This window comes from Cyanistes caeruleus, chromosome 1, assembly GCF_971803275.1.
Source record: "Cyanistes caeruleus chromosome 1, bCyaCae1.hap1.1, whole genome shotgun sequence".
Taxonomy (NCBI): domain Eukaryota; kingdom Metazoa; phylum Chordata; class Aves; order Passeriformes; family Paridae; genus Cyanistes; species Cyanistes caeruleus.
In genome coordinates this window covers 127502897-127525731 of record NC_141701.1, presented here as the reverse complement: position 1 = coordinate 127525731, position 22835 = coordinate 127502897, and the positions used below count along the sequence as shown (strand labels likewise).

At 41.0% G+C, this 22835-nt stretch overlaps 1 long non-coding RNA gene across 1 annotated transcript in view; it reads left to right on the top strand.

Annotated features, from left to right (window-relative positions):
* Positions 1-7880: 7880 nt before the first annotated feature.
* The window catches only part of LOC147655890 (uncharacterized), a 16235-nt gene continuing 1280 nt past the window's right edge, over positions 7881-22835 (top strand). Inside the window, exons 1-2 of the long non-coding RNA XR_015277895.1 lie at positions 7881-7945; positions 19631-22261. This is a non-coding gene — a long non-coding RNA (uncharacterized LOC147655890). The remainder of the gene's footprint in view (positions 7946-19630; positions 22262-22835) is intronic.

The following is a 22835-nucleotide window of genomic DNA, read 5'->3' as shown; positions in this document are numbered from 1 at the left end:
TTTCTGACATGCAAGAATTGGGGTTGAGAGAAAGACTGACAATCTTTTGAGCAGTTTCGTGACTTAGTTATTTGCTACAATTTAACTGCTAGGTCACAGAATTCAGCTGAAACTAATGTGCCTGAATATTGAAACAACAAATTAAATAGAAAAAAGGCTTTTATTAGAACATCTTAGATAAAGATCTAATTCTTTAATGTGTTAGAATTATATAAGAAGTTTAACTTTCAGTGAGGGAAAAAAATCAAACATTTTCAGCATTGAAGACTTAAAAAGAGAATCTGGAAAGACGTATAATATCAGCAATAGCAAGGGAGTTGCTCTCCAGGTGACATTCTCCTTCTTGTCCTCATTTATCTTCATTTCCTATGCCACCAGTAAACTTTGTCCATTGTACAACATCCTTAATCTCCATATTATTGTGGTCTGACACACGGCAATAGAATAACACACAAAAGAAGACAGCTTACAAGCCTTATGCCTTAAGGTTAAAGGTTAAGCCTTAAGGTTCTTAACCTTTTGCTTTTCTCCTATGGGAAAAGTCTTTAAAACAGACACAACACATGCCACTTCTTCCTCTGTGATTCAGTTCCTTCCCCCCTCGTATTTCCTGTTCATATGATCTGTAACAACATTTTTTCCTCTTCAGACTTCCTTTGGTATCTAAAAGGCCTCTGTGACCATCTCTGTGTGGCCAGGATGAAGCTCACAGTGATTTATGGGAAAGACAGATGGACATAAAGAGCTAGGCTCTGAAAGTACAAGCAGACAAGAGGTCTCGCTTGAAGCCACATCTCGCGAGCACTTCAACCCTTCTTTGGCACCAGAAACACAGGCAAGTGCTATGTCAGCCTTTAGAAATTACTTGCCCAGGTAGAACAACTAGTTATGAGGACTATCTAGTCCTCTGAATCCTGAAAAATTAAGGTTAGTGGGAGACCATCCCTTGCTTTTTATTCTCTGAATACGATGGTGTCATCATGGCCTTTCCTCCTACTCAATTTGAATTGTGCTCTGCTGCAGCAGAAAGCGGACAGAGGGAAGTGGCTGTCAGCCTCAATGCTCAAAGCCATGCCACCCACCCACCATCTTCCCACACCATTGTGATTTATCACTTATTTTCCTTGTAAGCCCAAATCTTCTATTTCTTTTACCACAGTTTCTACTTGTCTGTGAGTTTGACTCTGTACTTTTGAAAATAATAAATCCATGAATGGCTTTATTCCAGCTGTCACAGCTTTTATTGTGAAATATAAATAAAAAGTTCCAGAAGAGTACTTTTTTCCTGCTTTATAAAGTGAGACAAAGCTGGAGTGAAACAGATCTCACCCACTGGAAGGCAGAGCCCACACACTCATAATGATTCATTAAATCATCCATCATACTTTCCTGAGAGAGTCTATGGCCTTTCAGCCACTTCAGTGCATATCCACCTCGCACCTGCTTGGTTGGGAGCTAAATGTCTCCTTCATAGATTCATGGAATACTTCAGGCTGGAAAGGACACTGGAGGTCACCTGAACCACTCCAATTTGCAGCCCAAAGAGAGATTTTGCAGGGTTGACAGCAGAGAATCATAATTTTTTCTGAAGAAAGCAGACCGTCAACCCCACTGGAGATGACACTGACCGTGGGAGCAAGTTGCACTACTGACATTGAAGAGATGCAAAGACAATACTAAAGAAAATACATCAAGAATGGATGACAACAGAAAGCCAAGTTGCTGTATGCTAATCAAAGTGTAAAATGTAATAAAACCCAGGGTCCTTTGAGTTATCACACCTCCTGACCTGTCTGCTGCCAAATGTATCATCATTGTTATCATCACTGTATGTGACTGTCAGGTGCTCCTACCATCTCAGGGCCTTCTCCACAAAAAAATTAGTACTTATTTCTTGTACAGAGGATACTGACTTCATCAAGAGCTGAGTACCTCATTCAGGCCCAGGATGAAATGTTTATTTGGGTTTTCACAGAGAACTCAGAAAAGGCTAGAGCTGGTAGGTTCCATATCATTCATTTCAACCTGGTGAAGATCCTGCTGGAGGATCCATCTCTTGAGAATTGGATCCCATGGGCAGTGGGACATTGCTTTGTGCACCCAGTGCAGCTGAAAAGACAATTGCAAAAAAAAAAACTCCACCCCAGATCAAAGGGACAAAAAGTCCTTAAAAGCCAGATACTTACTACGGAGAAAAACAAATATTTATTCAGTTTGGGTGACCTGGGTTTGTTCCAGCAATAGAGTTAGCCACACACACTTCACATCTTTAAACAGCCTGAATATTAATTGCACCTACATGTTTCAGCAGACAGTCATCACGCTGACATCTCTTTAATTTTCTTTTACAAAGCCACAATTAAACTCCCTGTCTTCCTGAGCTGGGCAGCATTTAGGGGTTTTGCAAGAAAAAGTTGTCATGGTTTAACCCCCACCTGCAGGATCATGAAATAATTGGAAGAGTAAAAGCTGGAAAACTCGTGAGTTGAGTTAAAGAGTTTAATATGGAAAGCAAAACCCACTCAAGCAAAGAAAAACAAGGAATTCGCTGCTTTCCATAGGCAGACAAATGTTCAGCCATCTCCAGGATACGCCCATCACTCAGTGGTTACTTGGGAAGACAAATGCCATCGCTCCAAACGTGCCCTATTTCTTCCTTTTAAACCCCCCCATGTTTATATACACTGCACACAAGGACTGGAATATCCCTTTGGACAGTTGGGGTCACCTGTCCAGTCTGTGCCTCTCCCCAGCCTCCCACACAGCCCCATTCCCCCCTCCAGCATGACAATATGGAAAGCAGAAAAGGCCTTGGCTCCGTGCAAGCCCTGCTCAGCAAGAACAAAATCATCCCTGCATTATCCTCACTGTGTCCAGCACAAATGTAAAACACAGCCCCATTCCAGACACCAAGAAGAAAGTTAACTCTACCCCAGCCAAAACCAGCACAACAGGGAAAACATAAGATTAATGGATTTCCTTACCCACATCCACGCTGTTCCTCCGTGCCAGTTAATTTGAATGCAACTTTATGCAGAAGATTCTGTCACTGACAGAATTACAGAGATTTCCTGCTTTGTTCTGCCATTTGAGTGCCAAGCAGAAATATGGACTTCTTCCCCTGCCCTTTGAAGCTCATAAAGATGTTGTTTATGCAGCTGAAACTCACAGAGACTGTCAGTGTTTCAGCAATGAAGTTATTTAGGAGAACAAAACAGTGTTTCCACCCAAGTTGCAGAGATGTCATATACCCATACTGTACAGCAGATATTCCTACACTGTGCTGTGGACTCCTGCAGCATCAGAGTCTGTGGTACAGATTCCTTCTGCTGAGCCATTCCATCAGCAACCCCATTGCAGCCAATGGAGGATGTGTAACAACTCATCTTCTGGTCTCTCTGTTGGTGCTGATGTTTACTTTTGCTTCAGGATTATCTGTTTTGGATCCGCAGACTCTTCTCATGCTCAGTTAAGAGACACTCTGTCCCCCTGTTTCTTTCATTTGGAGAACACAAGTGGCTTTTAAGCAGTATTTTAAGAGTACAAACTCACAGCTGGAGCAGACTTGGCTTTGTAGAGAGAAGCTGGCAAGTAAGCGGTTAAATGAGATACGAAGAATAAAATAATGGTGAATAGGGGGAACAATTCATCAAAATCTTGTTTTCCAAAGCTGCTTACTGAAACTATTCAGCTTGTCTGGATTTTCTTCTCTGCCCCTAAACCACTTGTTGGTTTTAAACTCAGTTCCTTTTACCTTTCTATCAAGGCAAAGGTGTGCAGGATCACAGAATACCCTGAGTTGGAGGGGACGCACGAGGATCATCGAAGTCCAGTCCTGACTGAACTCTATGGCAGGTGGGGGAGAGCTCCCAGGAGAACCCCAACAACTCTTGTTACCTTTATGCCTCTTCTGGCTCCCTGGCACCAGCCTGGGGTGTGGAGGGGCAGGGCTGGGGGCAGAGAGCAAATGGCAGTGGGGGTGCAGACCTTGGATGAGCCCACTCTTCCACTCCTGCTCTCTGTTAGCCACAGCAAAAGTCGTGTGAGGACAGGGAGGAGAGCACAACCTAATTTTTCCAAACAACTCTCCCTGGGCCTTTATTTTTTATTGAAAGATGAGAAATATTAATAGAAAACTTATTTTAAAAACACCCAATCTCATAACCACTACATTTAAAAATGCAACATTCTGACCCCTTCTCCAAGATGGATTGAGATAATTTAAGATATTTTGAGACACATTAGAAAAAACAAGGGATGTCTGAGTCGATTTTTCTGTTTTCTTATTCTTTATTTATATGTTTTTGCACTGAGTCTGGAAATGTACTTAGCATAGATGGGAAAAGCAGTAGAAGATATTTTGCAAAAATCACACTGTCCCATGGGAATGAAGATCAAGAGAAGACCTAAGAGAAAAAGGAAAGAAAAGAAACACACAGATTAATCTAAATTCAGAATATGACCTGACACCAGTTAAAATCCAAGCTCAGAGGTTAAGTGGAAATCCTTCAATCTTCTTCCAAGTATCTCATCAAAGCAGCACAGAACAGAAATGCTGAAAATAGGAAAACTACTGCCGGCTTTTAATACTGTGAAATGTTTACAACAGCATATCACTGGTGAATGCTGACACAAAAAAAGCTCTTGAAAAATGTCTGTTGGGGAGAATAGCTGGTGTCACAGGCAGTGTTACACAGTCTGAACATGGTAGGGCTGGAAAGTACCATCCATAGTTAAGAAAGTGAGGTGCATTTCTGAATGTGTTGACAGCTTTGTGGGTGGCTGCTCTTAAAGATACTTGTGCCTTTGTGGAAGATGTCCAAAACCCCAGTGGGCAAGGAAGTTACCAAATACTGGTCATGATTAAATTTACTGGGTAAACCAAGTCCTGCTTCAGGGGAAGAGGGGAAAGGGAGGAAGGAACTGAGGACAATAAAGAATGCTGTTTTCCAGGTGAGGACCGTCACTCCAGGGAAAGCACTGGCACCCAGGGAAGAAGGGCAGCCATGTGGGACATGGCTGGGGTGATGTAGTCACAGATGGTGGTGGCTGGTGTATGTGAATTTGACTGAGGATGGTGGGACTATGGCCAGGTGAAAAACTCATAGGTGGGCATTCCTAAGTAGGGCTAAATCAACACAGCTTTTGTCAGAAGGCATTAATGGTTCTTTTAGTAAGTGCCTAAGAAATTATGATAGATCATTTTTTCCCCATTTTAGCCACACATGCAAAAAAAAAAGGGACAGAAAATATGACTTTTTATTTCCTACTTGTAAAATAAATTTGGTATGGAACTGACTTTTGGAATAAGGCATAAACTGTTTGCTGTTTTACCTGTTCAACTTCATGTAACACCAGATATAAAAACATGTTAAAGCATGCTAAAAATATGATATGTGTCCTTCTTCCACAAGGAGATGATAATTGTCAGCTCCTATGTACCCTGATTGTTGCAAAATACCAGTAATAACATTAGTACCTTTTTAAGCAAGCAGATAGATTTTCCAGAGTCTTACTGGTTTTTGAAGTAAGCATTGACTCAGAGTAGAAATGTCTGATAAAACCTGTCTCCTATCTATGCAGCCAGTTATCCCAACCCTCCCAGCTGCACAGGGTCCCTGGCTCTGGGATCAGTGCTGCAGAATGTTCCTGCAGCAGCCACAGAGGCTGCCCAGGTCCCTCCACACTCAACAGACATTGTGGTTACAGAAAAACTTTAGCAAAATGAGCCTTTTTCATGTGAAACACCTCATATCTGAAGAGGTGGCAACTCCTGAAGGAAAAACACTACCAGGAATATCCCAAGAAGTTCCACTACTCTCTGCTCCTTATGAACACTCCTCACAGAGTTCATTTAGAGAAGCTTAAGGCTCCCTATTTGTTTGGAAAAACCATCTCCATGCAGAGTTGTCCCATGCTTTTAGAAGCAGAGCTGTAGCTTCAGAGGTCACCCAGACCCTTTTCATTACCCTGGATTTTCTTGAGTGATGTATCAATGTTAAAGTATTTGAGGAGTAATTTATATTATTGAAATCCAAGGAAAGACTGATTTTGATGGCTTCTGTTCAAGTTCAGTTCTTTACTCGCCACCTGCCAATTCTATTTTTACTCTAAGATGTCTATTAGCATTAAAATATTTTTGAAAGATTCATAAACCCATTCTGGCCATGATGTTGCCTTCACAATGTACCAATATGGCAGTGTGAGAGCAGGGAACATTTATTTTCCTGGTGATTGACTTTCTACTTTATAAAAATCTGATTAACTAAGTTCCACTTATTTTATGAAACAAGAAAATTATTAAAAAAAATTAAGAACATTTTGTTCCATTTATTTAACACATTCAAAGCTACGTTATACATGTTTTGAGATCCAAATTTAAATGTAATTTGTGTTGCTTAAAATATTAATCTTCTCTACATCTATGAACAGGATAAATAGTTTTTGGTATTTTTAATTTGAACTATTGAGCACCTTTTCTCCCATACTGAGGACAAACAGATTCACTGGCACAGAAGTTTTATGTGAACAGAAAGGTTTGTTGTCTGACACTGGGCCTCCAGATATCTGGAAGTAGTGTGAATACTGTGAAGCAGAAACTGAAAACAGGACATCACTTTGAAGATGTGCAATGACTGACACCGCTGCTTTGGCACGCAGGCTGGCCTAACCTGTGCAAGCAGTGCTCAAGGAGCAGTCTGTATTCTCACTCCACGAGGCTTCCCTGGAAACTTCACGGACTTCTGGAAACACAGCTGCCCTTTGCTTGGAGCTCAGCTGAGCTGTTCTACCATTCCTTCAAACACACGTCTCTCTGCACCCTGTGAAGGCTGCAGGGGGTTGCAGATGGTGCTGGAACACTGCCACTGGCTGAAGGGTTTATCTTACACCCTCCCTGCCGTAGGAGAGCTATCAGCCTCGGGCACACTCGGCCACACTTGGCTATTAGAATAAGTGGAAAAGTCCCACTAAGTGTGAGTCACTAATGTGAAGTACTTAGTAAGGGCAGTATGTGAAGTTAGTAGTAAGGACAACATAATCACTGAGGAGAAGCCAAAGCTCTTGCTGCATGGATGGTGGGCTGTCACCTCATCACAGAGCTGTCAGGGGAATGACACATAAACCATTGTGCTGGTCAATGAACAGGAGGCCCATTACTTAAGGGAAATCCATCATTCCATGCACCCATGTGCAAAACAATACTGCTGGCTAAAACTATGCCAGGTTTGGGGGCTTATACAACTCTTCTATGGCAGACGGAGAAATCCCTTCAAAGGAGAGGGCTTAGGTTAAAGGTTTGATTGTGCCTACTAATGAAATAACTGACACTCTCATTGAAGTAATTACACAAACCAGGTCATAAACTGTGGAAAATTCTACCTTAAATGCTGAATCAAAGATCCAGTTCTTCCATCATCTACAGGCTCAGTAAGCAGTGGAGTCACCACTGCTCTGCTTCCAGGACAGAGCCAAGGCCATTGTCCCGATGAGCTGACAGGAAAATGCTCCTGGCTTGTGAGATTGCTGCCCCAGAAAACTCAGTCCACGTGGCTGGAGCTGGCTCAGAGGAGAGAACAGTCAATCCTGAGCCACCCTGACACACTCCACAGACACTCTAGTGGAGTTATAGCCCTTGGAATGTCTCTGCCAAGACAGAGGTGCTCCCAAGCAATGTCTGAGGTCAGAGTTCTGGCTCTCTTATGCAACCCACACATGTACCATCAGGTGCTGTGCTTGTTTAAGATACGGGACATCATCCTCTGTCTTTGAGGCAGATGCAGCTTTCTGTGTGATGCAGCATACCTGGACCAGCAGACCTTTTCATCAGGGATACCAATAAAAGTAATCATCTAATCATAAATAAGCAAAGGCTGTTTTTTGTTCTTTATTCCAGTCCACAACTTCTCCAAGATCCTGGGCTGAAGGAAGCAGAGTCCCAAACTCAGTAAGTGTAAAAACACTAAGTGTGCTTCAGCTTTTGTCTCTATTTCTAAAACAACCTTAGCCAGCACCTTGTATCTGAGATCTGCTAACTACTGGATAGGGTTTCTGAGATTACAAAGGCTTAGGACATTCTGAGTAAAGCCTAAGGGAAACTGCAGCATTATTTTCAGAAAGATATGATCTCATTTTGACTAAAGAAATTTCCAGGAGAAATAGCTTGCTACTGTCCTAGGAGGTCACTGCAAAGGTGAGCTGCCCTCACTGATAAAAACTGCATTTAGAATCACTTTTGCTCCTAGCTGTCAGCTCCTACATCTTTGTTGACTGTTTTGAAACATTGAGAAAAAGCTTCCCTTAGCAATGCTACAGAAACTGCAAATGAGACCCTTTACAGTCTTGTAATTTTTGGCTTTTTTCTTATTTCTATGCTATTAGCATATTTCTTAAACAAGGGATGCTGAAATTAATACATTTGCAATGCTTATTTTCCTTCAACTGTTTTGCAAAAGCCTGCATGGCCACCATAATTTTCCTGGGAGAGCTACAGGGAGATCACTATCCATTCCTTAACATTTTGATTTATCTTAAGATACCATATCACACCTTTTCAGTTCTGCTTCTTCATTTGAATTTCCTTATACACAAAAGAGCTATCTGTACTCAGAGAGTGTTTCCCTTCTGCTTTCTCATTCCATTATAAATACTATTTGGCATTCACATCAACTGACTGCTTTTGTATTTAATTTTTTCTTCATGGTTTTCTTAAAAACACTCTCACCTGAAGGACAATATTTACCTTATGCATGTCAGTGTTTGTAACATGTCAAATGAAGGGATAAAAATTTGGGGATCCCTTATCAGGAGCTCTGTCACACAAAAAACAGACTAACAGATGGAGTTTCTATTTTTTACTGCTAGGAAAACAATGATTTTTAACTAGTCTCAGAGCACCTTAAGCTTTCATTCATAGATTTATGATTTCCCCCCCACCCCTGAATAGAAAACCAAAGTAAATGAAAGCCAAAGCTCTTGAGAAAGCCTATTTGCAAAAGAACCCCATCTCCCCTGCAGAAACTGCTCTCTTCCATCCCCAGCCTGGAGGGTCTCTGAGGGCTGCTCTCACTTCAGAATTGTATTTTGTTAATTCAACCAAGAGAAAACATCCTTAAATTATAACAAAAAAATCGTTCTATGATGCATTGAAGGAAACAGGGGGGACAAGCAGCAGAGGAATTTTGTTAGCAGCATTGCAGAATTTGTATGGAAATAAAGGAAAATTAATTCTGACTTACAGTTCAAATCATTACAATTTTTCTTATGAAAACCTCACACTGCAAAGTGTAAAAAATGTACTAAATTCTAGATAAATCATGTAGCATTAAGACAGAGAATTTTTAATTTTATGTTCTATTAATTCAGTCAATTGTACAACATGACAAATAGGTTCTGTTTCTTAATATTGCTTAATATTCCAGCTTCACATTTATACACATACTTTCTGCTTAATTTAAAAAAAATGCAGACATGACAGCATTTGATTTCCTTTATTTCCCGAGCAGGCCATACTAATCTCTGCGCTTATAGAAATTTCAATCTTCTTCTTGATTATGTGTTACAAATAACTTTTAAGGGGCATAACTGGAAAGAAAAATTCAAAAATTTCATTTGAATAAAAATTGCATGTTTGTTTCTTCTTTCTAGTGTCTTGCTATAATAAGATTTGATCTGTCCAAATACATAACATGTTTTATCAGGAAAGCCTCACATTTAAAATTGAGCTTATGCTAGGATATTTTTCTGGGCACATATTAAAATGAGCCCCAAATATAGTTGTAATACTATTTCTATCTTTATACTAAACATGATTATTGCAGGAATATATTTCTTATATTAAGAAATTACGATTCTGTTAACTTTTCTTCCTTATTCATTGCAGTTCTCACTTTATGACAAAAAAAAATAAAAATTTGGTCATATTTTAGGCAAAAGGCACACTAACTGTGTTCTATTTCTTCAAAATGCATTGTCTGAGAAGTAGAAATACTGTGTGTAACAGGATGCTATTGAGTATGAGACAGAGTGGTTAGACAGATAAGTAACAGCTAGAGAATAATTTTGTGTATTTGTATCAGCTTTTATTCCTTTAAGCGTCCATGGTTACAGGTATTCCTCTTCTTTCTCTGGGGATGATGCTCCAGAGCTGTGAGGAAATTGTTTTTTCTTGATGGTTTGCATGGTTATTTGATTAATTTGCCTACCTGGAGCACTGGTGCCAGCACAGTACCGTGGTGGTGGCCTCAGGCAGGGCTCAGCATGAACTCTGCTCAGCTTCCTTGTCCTGTGCTCACCATTAGGAGACTTCAGTGACTGGGATTCTTTTGGGCACTTTTGATGTTTTTCTGCAGGTCTCTCCATGGCAGGAGCTGGGGACAGATAGGTCTGTGAACAGTGAACTGGGTGAATTTGCTGGGCTGCGCACAGCAGATGTGATCAGTGCACCAAGACCTCCATCTAATTGGATCTGGTTTTCCAGAACATCAGTTTTTCTACTGGTCTTGGCAGTCTTCATTGTCATAACATCTTAACATCACCTTTTAAAGCTTTTTAAGCAATGAAATTTCCTGTACAAATAATCTTAGCAGAGACCATTCATTCTGCCACTGCTGGGGAAGGCAGCAGAGTGTTCCTCTGATTACATTTTCATGATGGAAATGCAGAGACCATCGTTTTGAGGAAGATGTGATTTGACTCACTGCGGGGTTTTGTGATGAACCCATACAGGCTGTCATTTGGGGAATGCTACTAATTGATTTTATTTTCATAAGGACACAAAATCTCAAGTTTTTTTCTCACAGGTTTTACTAAAACACAAGGAGTCACTTCAAGCATATAGAAGAAGAGATTTGCTGGTTTGCTTTGAAATCTTTCACGTGAGGTATCTCTGAGGTCTGATAGCCCCACCCAGCCTTCTGTCCCTCCTGGAAGCTGGACCCTGCGTGTGAGACAGCAGGTGGGAGCGATGCAGGCAGGCTGGGAGAGCTCCCTCCACCACACACAGCTGCCATCAGTTCTAGGTGACAGTGCTCTGTAGCACATCTAATGGGAGAGACAAAGGTGCTGTGGTGACGCCCCCCTAAAGGGGCACCAAGGCATGTCTGGAGCAACACCACACTGAAATACAGTGGTCTTCAGGCATTTATCTCCCCAGTCATGAGTGCTTGTCTCAGAGGGCTCAACACTTTGCAGAACCAAGTCCTAGAGAATGAAGACCTCATAGAACAAAAAAGTTACAATTCCAGGAACCCTTATTATGTATCCTCCACATTGAGCCTACCCAGAGTGCAGAAATGTGATCTATAGTTATTATCTCTTGGTTTCATTCCTGTTTCTAATGCCCAGAATGCCTGATATCACCATCAAGGAAACAAAAAGAAATTAACCAGATTTCTCTGGAACTCACAAATTTTAAGCAGTGACAGACATCTAAATTAACTGTTGAGAATTTTGAATTTCCCACTAGATGTCAATGAGAGGAAGCACTGAGAAAAAATCATAGATGTTCAAGTCCATCGCAAGATGCAATATAGAAAATTACAATTCCACTTCAAACTTCACATTATAATAGCCACCAAAAAATATTACACTTTGAACAGGATTTGCTGTATGTTCATAGAACAGTGTTGACATAAAAGGTATCTACAATAAGATGTCTGAAATAATTTGTCACTTCGGAAAATTTGGAATTAAGTATTTTTGCCATTAAAGAAGACTGTGCTTATTAAATTAAATTAAATTCATACTTTTAAAACTCTTTTGCTCTGTTTCTTTTTCTTTTCATGTGTGTGCGTGAATTCTTTTAATTTTTAACAATTAATTGGAACCATATGTTAGCCATAGGATACCTCATATCAAAGAAGTCTGACAGTCAATCAGGAAATCATAGCAGCATTAATTTTATTATAAACTCAGGACATTGTAGAGCTTAGCAAACCAGCAACAGATCTTTAGGAGCACAATAATTGCAGGAATTCTCATTAATTAATTAATATAAAAATGAATAGAATAATCCTTTATGAATATATCTTTTTTCTTCAGCCACTTCCTGTTTTGCCAGCACTTTTCTTCTGCAAAATATATTTGTTTTGACAGCACCATTAAGCAACCTTGTGAAATTAATTCCAGCACTCAAAATAAATAACATGCTTGTCCAAAGGTAGGATGTAGCCTTCCAGTAAGCTTAATTCATGTTTGATTTCATTAAGAGTCAGAGCTACATCCATTAGTTGATGCTTTAGGTATCTGATGTTTTATAGATTTTTTAATCTCAGAAATATTTGACTGAAACAGCTAATAATTTTGCACATGTCTGTATGCCCATGCACATGCATATGAAAAGACATAAATCACGCGCTTCAAGGCTCTTTATTTCATAGAACTGAGCAGAACGCCTCCCAAGTAACAAGGAGTAGGACCAGAATAAATGACCTCAAGTTGTGTCATCCCTGGTTTAGCCTGGATATTAGGAAAAATGTCTTCAGTGAAAGGATTGTCAAGCACTAGAATAGGCTGCTCATGAGAGTTGAATCATCATCTGTGGAGGTATTTAAAAGATGTGTAGATGTGACATTTAGGGACATGGCTTAATGGTTAACAATTAGATTTAATGATCTTAGAGGTATTTTCCAGCCTAAATTACTCAGTGATCCTATCATACACCCTACATTATGTAATTTTGGCATATCTTGTTTATAGCAGTGCTTGTTCTCTCAAAATGTGTGGGGAAAAATGCAAAAACAGACAGAGAAAAAACAAAATAATTTGAACAGAGGATGCTGCAAATCATCCAGGTATGTGCATGATCAGGGCAGACTCTGACTTGCACAGGGGGCTCTGGTGCTGTGTGCCCAGGTGTTGAGCAAAAAGATAAATTATTGACATAGTATTGTTGGATCATTGCAATTTTATGATTGGTCAAACATTAATGCATTGAAGGTACTTACTGACAAAATTATAAAATTTTAAGTTTAGTCACTTTTTTCTCACATGACAACTATTAATGGATATGTCCGGTTCCTTTCCCTCTGAAGAACTGGAATCTTTATTCGTTTGAAGATCTGCCTTCTAGAACTGGTGATATAAAATGTTTAATGTGTAGCTTAATATGTTCATCTGCAGCAAGTCAGATATGTCTTACAGAAGAAATCAGTGGTCCTAATTCATATCCACTGGGAAATGTGATGGGCAGGAGATCCACAGACTGTGCAGAGCCAGGAGCAAAGCAGAAATGTAAAACTCATGTTTTATATCCTTCCTCAGCCTCAAAATCCACCTTTGTACCTCCCTGTGGCCTCCAGCAGTTGTTTCCACACCAATCTTAGAGGGACTCTGAATGAGGACTTTAGGAGGTCTGAACTTAAATAAACCTGTCATGATTACAGAGAAGCAAAAGTGAAACAGTCATTCCAGCCAACAAACAGGAGGAAGTACACAGAGAAAAAAGTTCTGTAGGTACACATTGGTTATGGAAACAGGTTTCTGTGCATGATGTCAAAACTATCCAAAATTTCTGAAAGAAGGGATTATGCAGTGCTCTCTGCCTGTTAACTCAAACATTTACTTCAAATTCACAGCAGAAGAATGTGTAACACTTGAAACAGAAACATGAGGATTATCTCAGAATTTTAATAAACTACAGGCGCACACAGAAGTTTGAAGTTGATCAAAGCTATCCACAGGTCAACTTGAGAGGATCAACCTCTCTGTCTTCTGGGCAAGAAAGTGAGGTGGTACTCCCCCTGTCTTGTTTTGCTTTGCATTCTCTAACATCTCCCTTCTAGATTCCTGTATGTTTTGCCTATCTTATATAGGAAGAAGAATGTTTCACATTCAGCCTAATCACAAAAAAGCCCTTATGATTCTGTAATTTGAAAAGCTGATGTCATTGATTTTGCTAGTGTCATGTCTCTGTCACAGACCCAGGCATGTGGCAAATGTGTTCATACTGAAAACTTGTTCTGCAAGAAAAACCCTTCATTCAAATCAAATGTGATTTTACAGAGATAATCCTAAATGATTGCTCCTGACCAAAACTATGTGTAACATCCTGTGATCTCTGGATCTCTTGTTGATTCAGTTTAGGTCTGGTTATTCTTATTCAGATGTGCTGTATTTGGGAATAGATTGATTAATGCCACAATTTCACCTGATGGATTGCTGCTTTGTGGAAAGCAGTTTTCTGTCAAAAGGCAATAAATAACATTCTTGATGCCCTATAATAATTAAAAGTTTAAAGGAGCCGATAACAAGGATTGCTGTAATTAAATCACAGTCATAAATAAATGAGAAATTAAACCAAATAATTTCCACACCAGCTGTGCTATAATTATATCTACAAAAATAAATTTGCTTGTCTTTTGGCAAGAGCAGACTGGGGTTTTTTTAATATTATTTTTTGCTTAGCACAGCGAATTTGTGTCAAAGATGCGTCTTTTTGGGAAATAATGAGGCTCTCAAGCATAGACTTCCTGGGGATTTCCTAAAGACTAAAGACTGCCTTCCCTCTTCTCCCCCCTAAATCCTGCCCAATCCATCACAAGTTCTGTGTTATCTAGCACAGAGAAATCTGGGAAAACACAGAGCAGCTCCCTGCCCTCTCTATTACCTCCTGCCTACACCTAGCACATTCCTGCAGGGCAGAGGCAGATACACACTCCTTTGGTTAATGGCCTGGACAGCAGTGAGGATACACACTATAGTATATAGTGATAGTGATAGTGATAGTGGAGTTACACAGCAGAGCTGACACTACTCCCCTTTTCACATGCTCAGACTGGCAGTGTCTGTTTTAAAGCTACATCTACTAAAAGCATGGCTAAATGCAGCCCCTTGGTATTGAGAAGGGAAGTGGGTGGAAAAATCCCACCAAAGCCTTTGGATGAGGATGGAGAGGTGAGATACGACATCCTGAGCTACCCCAGAAGGACAGGGAGAACAGCGGTGCAGGCCAGCTCCTGGTGAATGTAGCAGCTCAAGCTGCATTTTCACTCCTGCTCTGCACTGACCCAGGTTGAACAAATTCCAGACTCCAGTGGGGAGCGCACAGCTGAGGTTCCTTAGGCACCCTGGGGGTGGTGAGTTCTCTCTCAGTGCTGAATTTCAGACTGAGCACTGCTTGCTGCACAGGGAGGAGGTGCTCCCCAGCCCCTCCGAGCCCTGGGGTCATTGTTGAAATTCAGCCACCTCTGCTCTAGGATAGACTGGGTCAGGAGGAGCTCCATCACCTGCCAGCCCACTTAGACCTGCTCACAGAAGCCAAACCCAGGCACAGAAATGTATTTTGTATGTTGAAAAATAAACATGAACTCAAGAACTCACCATGTGTAGGGAAGTTCAGGAGCCTCAAGCCTTTTAAAAATTCACAGAGTCATAGGATGGTTAAGGTTGGAAGGAATCACAGTGAGTCATCTGGTCCAACCTCCCCACTCAAGATAGGGTCATCCTAGAACATATTGCACAAAATTGTGACCAGATGGTACCAAGTTCATTACAGTAATCTTTCTTTTTCTTATGTGTGTTGTGTTTAATTGAAACACTGTCTTTTAAGCAGAGTTTGTACAGCATCATTAAACGTTTTGTAATCAATGAAAAAATGATGAAGCTTGAATTTTAATTTTCTCTTTCAGGACAAGAAAGGGGAAAATATAATCCTTTGTTCAAGTCCTAAGCCAAAGTTTTTAATCTAGTTCCTCAGGTGGGGGAGTCTGTTCCACAGCTATGTTTTCTTAATGTTGCAACAGATCTGTACTGTTGTTTTTTACTTCACACTGAACCTTTAATTCTCTAAAACATTTCAAGATATTCAAGGACAGAAAATGACATGAAGAGTACCCCTCATGAATGGCAACACATTAGACAAGCTTCTGTGTTTAACAATAAAAGTAACTGGTTAAGCCTATTTACTGTTCTCATCTAACTGAAGTATAAGCAGCTGACTCACTGCTGAAATTATTACAAGAAAACCCTCCAGGAAACTCCACTAGAGCAATCTCACAGGTCCAGAAAGGCAATGACTTCTATAATGTGAGGTACATTGACCCTACACAATAGTTAAGCTTAAGCTGATCACTCATTTCCTTAGTGGGATAAGGGAGAATCAGAAAAGTAAGGCAAGAAAAACTCATAGGTCAAGATGAAGACAACTTAAAGTGAGGGAAAGAGAAAAAAATCAGTCAAGTGATGGAAAGGCAATCACTCACCACCTCCCAGCAGCAGATAGCCCCCCTGATCTCTGAGCAAGAACTTCTTTGCGAAGACAAAACCCCAGTTTTGCTGCTGCCCATGATATTATAGGGTATCCAATATCCCTTAGATGGTTTGGAATGTCATTTTGGCCACCTGAGATCCACTATTCTGGCTTTGTCTTTTCCCAGCTGCCTGCCCACTCTCAGCCCACTTACTGGAGGGGCAGAGTCAGAAACAGAAAGTCTCTTTGCAAGCACTGCTTTGGCCATAGCCGGGACACCAGCGTGACACTAACATTCCTTTGGGCACAGATCTGACCCACAGCACCATAGAGGCTGCTATGAAGAAGGTTAATCCCTCCCAGCCAGACCTAGCACAGCCTTACTGGTTTCCCTCACTGGTTTGCTCTGTGCATGTTTTGGTTCAGTCTTAGCACTGGAGGAAGTCCTGCAATGACTTGTTCCATTCCCATTTGAAACACCTGAAACAGATATCTTGGGGCAACCTGAGAAGCACGCTATAAAATCCTCTCTCTTCCTAGCTGGGTTTGGCATGCTAGTCAGGCTGTGTCAGCCACCATAGGAACAAGAAGATTTTGGTTATATCTGGTAGAAAAGTTGGATGAGAGAAAGATTTTGATAAATAAAGAGGGGATTATGACTGTGCTAGGGCTTGGCTTCAGCTCTGATGGCTGAGGGTAGGTATTAATTAGAATTGTGAGGTCACACCTCAATATAGAGGTAATTTTAAATTCTGAGCCTTTAGGCAGAACACTCAGCCCTGTCTGTTCCTCATTTCCCAACCAAAACATTTATCTCTAGAATTAAATGAACTAGCCAGTCTTGAATCAAACCTTGTTTACCTATAACTATCTAGCCCCTAATTCAAGCAGGCTTAGATGCAGGCTGCCAATAGGAGAACAGGACTCCAGGAAGGACAGCTATCCTTTTGGCTAGACAAGAAACAATGCTGTGTTTGGCTGGCTTTAGCTGTGCCTGTGCTGCTGTGGCTGACTTGTCTCTGCACCTCCCATTAACACTTTGCACTTACCTCTGTCCTTTCTGGAAACTCCAGCTTGAACAATGCTTCTGGCTATCTGGGGATTACTGTTCTCACTTTGAGCATCCAAATCCATGAAGGAAGGCAGCCCAGCCCAAAGAGGGAGAGACTGAAACAAACATCTTTTGTGTAATGATAAAGCTAAAAATGAGAAAGAGTATCTTGGCAGATGCAATTGCTCACAAAATGGATTTTTCTTCCTATTTATTTTTATTTCTCTAATTCTTAGCACAGGCTATTACTATTCAGTAGTAAGAAGGCCAGACTGACCCATTAAATGGAGCCACTGCTCAATTTGAATTCTCTGGACTATGAGAAATCACTTCTTTTCCATGCAAGATCATTGATAATTTTCCCCACCTCTGTGCAGCAGAAGGCAAACCCAAAGACAGGCAAAACCCCAAGCCAGCGTACTTCATCATCCTGTAATATTTGTGTCCCTGCAAATTCTTGGTGTACTGGATAATTGATCAGACAGCTTACAATTGGTAAATGGTTTGAAAACTGAGAGCTCAGAGATTGTTGTTGGATCATCACCCTTCATCCATGCTGCAATGCTTTTGTGTAGAAGATGCCCAGACAGATAAAAGCAGTTTGGTGTTTAATTTTCTGGGTAACAGTTCCTGTGAGTCTGCCTGGGCTGTTCTGCAATCCCGCGGTCACTCTGCCCTGAAGTACCAACAGCAGTGATGTGCAGGGTTCAGCTGGAGCCTGTTCTGGGCATCTCTCATATTTGACATGAGAAAGTGTCCACATAAGGAAGATATCAAGTGAACCTCCCCATGAAGAGTGACTCTGTCAGTGAGCAGAAAGCAGGGACCAGGATTGCTCTCCCTCACAGAGGAATCAACAACATCTCTGAGCCAAGGGAATGCAAAGGATTTGTGTTTTGAGCTGTCTCCTTCAACTCAGATACAATGGTACTGAAGCAAGGCTGAAAGATTATATCCAGATGAAATCAGACTGGCTGATAGAGATAAGATCAGCTGATTTCATGTTCAACTAATCTATTCTGGAGCAGAGTTTCTTTGTCACAAGGATATCCTTTCTGTTCTGTATGAAATTGGGGAAAAACTGAAAGCAAAAGAAGATAATACAAAGCTGCTTCTGTAGAGAAGAACAGGTTTTTCTGACTTTTCAGAAATTTCTTCGAAAACAGAAGTTTTGTAACTGTTTCTTCCATTCCTAAGAAGGCAGCACAGGCTGATGTATGTTCTTTCTGAAGAAAAACAGTCACAGATATTTAATAGATAGAGCACGGAGTGAGTTACCAAAGATCACTATGCATACACTTCCTACATTTTTTCAACTAACAGCCACATGTTTTATATTAGGTGGCCCAAAAGTCAATGCTACCATTCTTTTTATCACCTCATTGCACTGAGGTGATAGTACAGAGGCTGATCTTCATCCATGTCGGTCCAAATGAAGAGATTTGCTTTAGTTTCTTCTTTGAGACACTGAGGAGCTGCTGTGTCCTTGCCAAATCATGATGGTCCTGGCCTCTTCTCATTTAGACTCTGACTAGTAACCATATTCTCATGACCAATCCTGTCAAACTTAGCAGGACTATTCCCATGAGCAATTACCCACCACACCAGCACCATTGTTGAAACATAACTGAATACATTTTTTTCAAACCCCTTCTGCTTTCTGAATGTAAAATAATTCAAATTATTTAGTACATTACAAATTATAGATGCTAGCTTTGGAGCAGGCTGCAGGCCCATGGCCTCTCAGTCCTGCCTGAGAAGCTAGCCTGGGAAATTCATAGGAGGATTTCAAAACAATCCTCAGAGACAGAAAACAACTGCCAGGTGCTGTTTGTCTGTCCTCTTGTTTTCCTTGCAGGAGAAAGTCAGGGGGGTGGTGAGCCCCACTGACCAATGATGGTGATGTAGCACTTTGCTAACCAATAAGAGTTTCCTTTCTGTACTTTTCCATGTATCTGTCTATAAGACAAGCCTAGAGCAATAAACTAGAGATTCTCCTGTTGTGACTCCCTTGAGAGTCTATGTCGTTCTTTATCGCTGTTCCAAATCAGAACGACAACAAATCTTCACTGTACAGAGAAGTTGTTAGTGCTTTCAGAAAATTTGTTTCACATAACTTTGTAAACATGATGAAAATAATTTAACATAAATATGAATTAATATCTCCTATGTCATTCCAATCTTAAAGCAATATTCATTTTATTGTATGGATTAAATGTGCAAGAAATTGGTTGCTTTGCATATAATACTTGACATCACTTAGGTTTCCCATGGGGAATTTTACTGCATGCATTAGCAATGTGTATTTAAGACACTAAAAGCAAACGATTTCTGTAATCTTTAGTGGGGTTTCATAAATTTTTGAGCTATATGAGTGGTTTGTTTTATTCCAGTTCAAGTACTCCTGACTTTGACCACCAGCAACCCCTCTCTGGCTTCTGCCTCAATGAGCCAGTAGGAAGCAATGTGGATGATGATGATGATGAAACCAAGGACCTCTCCGGATTCACAGTGGCCAGATCTTCACATATCCTTTTCTTTTTCTTTTTTGGTTCAAATAGGCATGACTGTCCCTTGATGGGTTTAATCTACAAAGAAGTGCAGAATAGAGTAGGAAGCAGGTTGTCAGATTGCACCAGGCCTGGGGCATCACCTATTGCAGTGATTGCGAATTAAGGCATTAGATGCGTCAGACAGAGCTGCTGCCCACTGTGCTCTCCCCTGCACAGCCTGGCCTCCCTTCAGCCACACCACAGTTCTGCAGTGTTAGAGGGCAGGAGGCTGCATGTGGAGAGAGCAAACAGCTTGTGCTGTCCCATCAAAAAGAGAGATGCAGCTCCTGGACATGCTCCCTTTCTCACAGAAGAACAAAACAAAATCTGTCCCAAGGTAAAGGATCCTCATTTGTGAGTTCTGTCCTGTTTCCCACTCCCTGCCTAGGCCCATCACAGCCTGAATCTATAAATTTGTGAGGGTTAATGGAGGTTGTGCAATGTAATGTACCCACTGTGTCTCCTAAAACTGTAAAAAGCTAGGAAGAATTGCAAGTCTAATCCCTTATTACTATACCTTCTGTTGCTGAAGGATGGTAGGAAGGACCCATTTTAATTTTTCTGAAGTATTACTCCTTTCTTTGACTGTCCATAAATCTCATCACTTCTGTTCCCTGACATGTCTTGCATATAGTGGAATTACTTTCAAGTGCCTTAGATAAGTTTTTCTAAATCTGATTATTACAGAACAAAGACCATCAGAAAAAGTAGCTAAGGGTCATCTTCTAACCCCCAATCCATCTCAGACATTGGGAAGATGCTTTACCCTTGTTACATTCAGTCATTGCTTTTACTTTCACTTAGCATAAAAGGCAATTCTTAAAAGCATTCATTTTGATTCCTCAAAATTAAAATGTGGAACCTGCCATGTTTCTTGCAGCAGAGATAACATTAAAGTATATAAATTGCCCCGTGATCTTTGGATCATTTTCTCTTGAATCATTTTATATTTGGTTGCTCTTTCTCCTAAAAGCTTTGCAATGCTTGGAAAAGGAAACAGAAAGAGCTAATTGTATGCCCAGAAAGCTTCATAATTACTTATTTCAGCCAATAAAATAATTGATCCAATTTGGCAAGATTTTCACACTCTAAATTTTCACCCGAAGTGGATGATTAAGTGTTGTGCTTTCCCCTAGACACATTGACTTCCAGCTTTAGCCAGGAAAGTGGGCTGCCTTAGCTAGTTAGTACCTGTAGGACATGTCTCTCAATGCTCAAAAGTGCTGTATATTTTTGCACTGATGACAGCACTCCCATGAGAAATAGAAGTCAAGGACACTGGAGAAATTATCTCAGCTGTGCCACTCGCTGACAGCTGTTCATCCCTCTGTGGGATTTGCAGAACATGTAAGGGGTTTGGAGGCTTCAGTTGCACTGGGAAGTCTGCACAGTCATCTGTGTTGGTTGCTGCTTTTCCCTGGAGTAGGAGAAAGGAGATCAATGACCTTGCAGAGATGCTCAGCCCATGACACCTCCATGGCAAGGAGCCCTGTCCTTCCTAGGACCTGCTGCACTTGGGACTGGGAATATGAGAGCCCGTGGGCAGTCATACCCAGCCAAGTGGGACAGGGGGAGAAACTTGGAGGTTTCCAGAGACAATCTCTTGTAAAAGGAGACCAGAGGCAGGCTTCTCAGAGGCAATCCCAACCAAGCCTGCAGGATGGGGGCTAGGGTTTTACCTCAAACAGAGCCTAAACTCTATCTGGAGATGGACAGGACCAGTCAGAGGTGCTGGAGCTGCCAGGAGATTTGATTCAGACCAAGCAGAGCTCTGGCAGTGCTGCATGAGACTTTCCAACAGCTTCTGCTCTGAAACACTATACCTCTGCTGTGACTGACTGTGCAAAAATCAAACTAAAAAAGGCACATCTCTCCTGTAGCAGCTTGATTTAGCACTGAACAGCTCTGCAGAGTATTGAGCTAATTTAAGTCTGTTTTTACAATATTTTCAAAATACCTCTGTGCATAGTTTCAAGTGACTTACAAAAGTCAGTGTTATGACACACAAAAACTCAAATGAGGATTGTCAGGCTGGTGGAAATACAGTTTCTTAGTCTCCCATTAACAAAATTAAAGTCAGGACCATATTTCTCTCTGGTGAAGTAGCAAAGAGTGAGTGGCTGCTATGGCTGTTAGTCTCCATTGGCTATGCTTGTACAATTTCAAAGGGACCAGTAATATTACTTTTAAGGTTCACCAGTGCTTGTGTTGAAAAATGACTTTATTAACTCTGCTAAATTATTTCTCGTCAGTAATGAAGCTAGAGACAGGGAAAGTGATGAGAAAAACAGGAAGAAAAGCAGTAATACTATGTGCTAAAATTAGAGCGAGAAGAGACTCAGTTCCCTGCTGAGGGCACTGGAATTACGGTCACTGCCACCAGAAAACCACCAGGAAACCACCAATGAATCCAGTTTGTAAAGCAGTTTTGGAGAAGACCTTGTTTCTTCCACTGCCTCCAAATAAAAACAGGTCGGAATCTGGTAAAAATCTAGCACAGATGTCCTTGGCAATCTAATTAGAAAGGTGTAACTGACAGGGCCAGCATAAGAGCTTGTATTTTTCTTGATGTAGCACAGCTAATATAAACAAGGAGGTGGGTTCAGTCTGCTCAGTTTTGAACACCTTCCTTCCTTCCTTCCTTCCTTCCTTCCTTCCTTCCTTCCTTCCTTCCTTCCTTCCTTCCTTCCTTCCTTCCTTCCTTCCTTCCTTCCTTCCTTCCTTCCTTCCTTCCTTCCTTCCTTCCTTCCTTCCTTCCTTCCTTCCTTCCTTCCTTCCTTCCTTCCTTCCTTCCTTCCTTCCTTCCTTCCTTCCTTCCTTCCTTCCTTCCTTCCTTCCTTCCTTCCTTCCTTCCTTCCTTCCTTCCTTCCTTCCTTCCTTCCTTCCTTCCTTCCTTCCTTCCTTCCTTCCTTCCTTCCTTCCTTCCTTCCTTCCTTCCTTCCTTCCTTCCTTCCTTCCTTCCTTCCTTCCTTCCTTCCTTCCTTCCTTCCTTCCTCCTTCCTTCCTTCCTTCCTTCCTTCCTTCCTTCCTTCCTTCCTTCCTTCCT